At 42.0% G+C, this 5516-nt stretch overlaps 1 non-coding gene across 1 annotated transcript; it reads left to right on the plus strand.

Annotated features, from left to right (window-relative positions):
• Positions 1-637: 637 nt before the first annotated feature.
• Positions 638-801, plus strand: LOC144293551 (U1 spliceosomal RNA). The gene has a single exon (XR_013360759.1). It is a non-coding gene; the product is annotated as a U1 spliceosomal RNA (small nuclear RNA).
• The last annotated feature ends 4715 nt before the right edge of the window (positions 802-5516 follow it).

The raw sequence follows: 5516 nt of genomic DNA on the forward strand, positions 1-5516 counted from the left end.
CTTGCTGGATAGTACTCCCAGAGTCACTGCAGATGCCAGCTCTACCCTCAACCAGTTTGCTTCTCACCAATACCAACTCTGCCCTGGGAGCAGAATGTAGGAGAAAGGGCTCAAGTTTTGGGGTCAAAGTCTGAGTTCAAGTGCTGACTCAAGCAGCTTCATTTTTCCATGTGGTAAATATTTACAAGACCCTCATGTGCCTGGAGCCGCTCTGGATGCTGGGAACGTAGCAGTGCACAAGACAGACAGGGTCCCTGGGCTCACAGAGCCTATGCTCTAGTTGTAAAAAGTAAAAAAAGTAAGCAAGTAGTCTGAAGAGAGTGTACAGTATGTACAATAAGGGAAAAAGCAAGGATGCTGTGATAGAGAACCACAGCTCTAGTCTAGAGGTAAACTGGCTTAGTCGGTAGAGCATTTGACTCTTGATCTCAGGTTCTGAGTGTAAAGATTACTTAATTTTTTTTTAAATCTTAAAAAAATAAGAAGGTATCATTGAGTTATGACTTAAAGGGTGAGAAACAGAAATAAGAATGTTCCAGGTTAAAGGATAGTAAGAGTAGAGGTGTTTATTTTTATTTTTTTATTTAAAATTTTTTAATTTAAGAGTAGAAGTGTTTAAATGAAAGGATGTGACCTAATACTTACCTGGCAGGGGAGATACCATGATCACGAAGGTGGTTTTCCCAGGGCGAGGCTTATCCATTGCACTCCGGATGTGCTGACCCCTGCGATTTCCCCAAATGTGGGAAACTCGACTGCATAATTTGTGGTAGTGGGGGACTACGTTCGCGCTTTCCCCTGGTAAAAGAAAAAAAAAGAAAAAGAAAAAGAAGAAAGGATGTGACCTGTTTAAGGAATAGCAAGGAAATCGGTGTGCCTGGATCAAGATGAGCAAAAAAGGGAAAAGATTACCAAGGACCTTTCGCCTATGGGTAGAAACTTAGACTGGATTTTATGTGCAATAGGAATCCACTAAGTACACTTAAGCAGTGGAATGACATGATATGATTACATATTTAAGCCATCCCTCTGGCAGCTGTGTGGAGAATGTAGAAACAAATAGATGAACTAAAATTCCAGAGAAGAAAGAGCCTTTCATGTGTGAGCTGATGAGTCCATCATCTTCCCTGGAGAAAATTTTTGATTCTGGATGCAGGCTGATTAGTTTAGCCCAGGCAGAGGGAATCCATTGGTGGTGAGTTTTGGGTGGCCATCAAGGGCTGGTGTAATTGATTGGAAATTGGATGAGCCTCCCAAATGCATGACCTGTTTTCCCCCATGGAATAGTTGCTAAATTCCGGGTTAGGGTGTGGGAAGACTGAGACACTGAAATGAAAGCTAAAAGACAAAAAGAATCCCCCCTAGTCTTATGGTGCTAAAGAGGAAAGACCCTTATGAAGCAAAGAGCCTGCCCAAACTCGTAATTGGTCTCCCCATCAAGACAATGGCCAGATTTCAGTCCTGAATGGGGAGGAATGCTAAGCCCAAACCCTCTGAGGAGCAGACTAGAATTCCCCTGATCTTTCAGAGCCGAAGAAAAATAGGCCTTTCAAACTGCAAAAGCAATTCAATGAAGTGAGAATAGTTTTTTCAACAAATGGTACAAATTAAGTATCCTTGGGGCTGGGGCAGGTGAGGGAGGGAAAAACTTTAAGCCAAGCTTCACATCTTATACAAAAATTAATTCAGGGGCACCTGGGTGGCTCAGTTGGTTAAGCTTCTGCCTTCAGCTCAGGTCATGATCCCAGGGTCCTGGGATTGGGCTCCCTGCTGGGCAGGGAGTCTGCTTCTCTCTCTCACTCGGCCCCTCCCCATGCTTGTGCTTTCTTTCTCACTCTCTCTCTCAAATAAATAAAGTCTTTAAAAAGTCTTTTAAAAAATTAACTCAAAGTGGGTCACAGATTATAATTATGTTTTACAAACATAATTATACTCTGGATATGGTTTAAGAGGCTACATGGCCATAGTAAATATGGGATGCCTGGGTGGCCCAGCAGTTGGGCGCTTGCCTTCAGCTCAGGTCGTGTCTCTGCCTCTCTCTCTCAGTCTGTGTCTCTCATGAATAAATAAATAAATCTTTTAAAAAATGTTTTATTTATTCATGAGACAGAGAGAGAGAGAGAGAGGGAGAGGGAGGCAGAGACACAGGCAGAGAGAGAAGCAGGCTCCATGCAGGAAGTCTGACGTGGGACTCGATCCCGAGTCTCCAAGATCAGGCCCTGGGCTGAAGGTGGAGCTAAACTGTTGAGCCACCTGGGCTGCCCTAAATAAATCTTTTAAAAAATAAATAAATAAAAAGAGGCTACATGGCCATAGTACATAAAGTTTTTATGGTGTGGAAAGAGCCAAACAAAACAACAATATATAAAATATAAAACTTGTGGAGGAAAACACAAAAGAGAATCTGAGGTACCAGGGGCTGGGGTGAAGGGTTCTGAGTTGTGACACTAAAAGCATGATCCATAAAAGAAAAAAAAAAAAAGACAAATTAACTTCATTGAAATTGAAAAAGTTTTGTGAAAGATCTTGTTTAGAGGATAAAACAACAAGCTACCCAGTGGGAGATAATATTTGTCAACTACATATCCAACAAAAGACTGCTATCTAAAACTCTCAAGACACAGAGTAAAAAACCAAACGATCCATTAGAAAACAGACAAAAGACATGAAGACATATCTCACCAAAGAACATATATGTATAGTAAATGAGCCCATGAAGATATTCAACAATACTAACCATTAGGAAAACATAAATTAAGACCACGATGAGGTGTCACTAACCATCTATTAGAACAACTATATAAGAACCATGATGGCAACATCAGGTGCTGGTAAGAATGTGCAGGAACGGGATCACTCATACATTGCTGCTTGGAATGTAATATACAGTTACTCTGGAAAGAAATTTTGCAGTTTCTTAAAAAAAACTAAACATACAGTTACTATACAACTCAGCAATTGTACACTTGAGCATTTTTCCAGAAGAATGAAAATTATGTCTTTCAAGGATGACCATAACAGCTTTGTAATAGCAAAAAAGTGGAAACAACAAAATGCTTGTCAACAGTCATCAACAGACTGTGGTACACCCACACCTTGGGATACTACTCAGCAATAAAAAGGACTTAGCTACTGACACACACAACTTGGATGGATCTTAAAGGTGTTAGGCCAAGGGGCACTTGGCTGGCTCAGTTGGTGGAGTTGTGACTCTTGATGTGAGGGTTGTGAGCTCAAGCCCCACACTGGGTGTAGAGATTATTTAAAAATAAAATCTTTTTTTAAAAACGGCTGAGTGACAGGAAAGATCGTCTCAAAAGGATACATAGTGTATGAATCCACTTACATAACATTCTGGAAATTGAGAACGAAGACCAAAGGTGGAGAACAGATTACCAGTTGCAAGGACCCGAGATAGCAGGGGAGGAGGGTGTAACTACAAAGGAGAGAAAGCAACCAAGGTGGGAGCTGTGGGGTCTTTTATAACCAAATCTTTGAAGTGACATAACATCACTTCTGCCATAGTCTATTGATGACAGAGGTCAATCCTGGAACAATGCGGGTGGTGTTAGTGACTAAGAGGTGGGAATCTTTGGGGGCAGTTTTGGAGGGTATCTACCACACCAACCAAAGGCGTTACAAGAACATCTAAAACATTAAGGATAGAAAAAGGCTGAGGGATCCCTGGGTGGCGCAGCAGTTTAGCGCCTGCCTTTGGCCCAGGGCGTGATCCTGGAGACCCGGGATCGAATCCCACGTCAGGCTCCCGGTGCATGGAGCCTGCTTCTCCCTCTGCCTGTGTCTCTGCCTCTCTCTCTCTGTGACTATCATAAATAAATAAATTAATTAATTAAAAAAGAAAAAGGCTGAGATGATGGAAAAAAGAATAGTCATACAAATGCTAACCAAAAGAGAGATTAGTGTTGATAAGACACAAGAGGCTTTAAGATAGAAAGCATTACAAGACTTTTTCTTTTAAGATTTATTTATTTATTTAAGAGAAAGAGAGAGATAGTGAGCATGCACAAGCAGGGAGAGGGGCAGAGGGAGAGAGAGAATCCTGAAGCACACTCCCCACTAAGCGCAGGGCTCAATCCATAGATCACAACCTGAGCCAAAATCAAGAGTCAGCCGCTTAACCAACTGAGCCACCCAGGTGCCCAGCGTTACAAGACTTAAAGAGGGGACACCTGGGTGGCTCAGTGGTTGAGCATCTGCCTTTGGCTCAGGTAATGATCCTGGGGTCCTGAGATTGAGTTCAGCATCAGGCTCCCTCCAGGGAGCCTGCTTCTCCCTCTGCCTATGTCTCTGCCTCTCTCTATGTGCCTTTCATGAATAAGTAAAAAAAAAAAAAAAAAAAAAAAGGTTTAGGGGATCCCTGGGTGGCTCATCGGTTCAGCGCCTGCCTTCAGCCCAGGGCGTGGTCCTGGAATCCCAGGATCGAGTCCCATGTTGGGCTCCTGGTATGGAGCCTATTTCTCTCTCTCTCTCTCTCTCTCTCTCTCTCTCTCTCTCTCGTCTCTATGTCTATGTCTCTATTTATCATGAATAAATAAATAAAATCTTTTAAAAAAAGGCTTAAAGAGTAAATGGAAGACCAAGTACAGACAGTACAGCTAGACAATTCTTTTAGATTTTTCAGTGAAAGAAAACAGACAAATGGGCCAGTAGCTAAAGGGAGATGTGAAACCAGAGAAGTTGTCATTTGTTGTTGTTTTAAGTAACACTGGAGTATGCATGTTTGCTCAAGAAAGCAGTCTGGGAATAATGACAGCTATCATTTACCGAGGACTTGCAATATGCTAGTCATTGTTCTGAATACTGTATATGCATTAATTCATTTAATCTTTACAACAACCTTTTCAGGTAAGCACAATTTTCCCTGTCTTAGAGATGAGTCTCAGGCACAGAGTAGTTAAGTAACTTGCCCAAGACCACAGAGCTAAGGAGCATAGAGCTCCTGTGCAGCCTAAACCATCACACCTTACGCATCTGGGAGACATTGGTGACAGAGAGTGGTGATATAAGAAGCGAAAGAGAAGGCTCTCAGCAGAAGCGAAGGATTTGTCTCTAATGGAAAAAGGAAAGTCCATCCTCACAGACAGGAAGAAGTGAAGGATGGTAGGTTTGTAGATTGGGTCAAAGCCCTGGGAGTTTACCATCTGATGTTTTTTATTTCCTCAAGTAAAGTAAGAGGCCAGGTGTGATCCTGGGGAAGCACTTGGCAACAATGCTTCATATTCTTCATCTACAAAATGGAGATAATACTATACCATATGGTTTCTGAGGAAATTAAAAATGAAGAGCAACTCAGTCATTCCACTTCTAAGAATTGAGAGAGAGAGAGAGAGAGAGAGAGAGAGAGAGAGAGAGAGAAAGAAAGAATTTACCCTATAGGAAATAACCAGAGATGTACCACACTAGGCTTCATTCCATTTTTCCAACTCAATAGGCTTGTCTCCAAACCATCAGGATGGGCTAAATTTTGCTGCTGTAACAAACCCTCAAGATATCAG

The sequence above is a fragment of the Canis aureus genome, chromosome 21 (genome assembly GCF_053574225.1).
Source record: "Canis aureus isolate CA01 chromosome 21, VMU_Caureus_v.1.0, whole genome shotgun sequence".
In the NCBI taxonomy this organism is placed as follows: domain Eukaryota; kingdom Metazoa; phylum Chordata; class Mammalia; order Carnivora; family Canidae; genus Canis; species Canis aureus.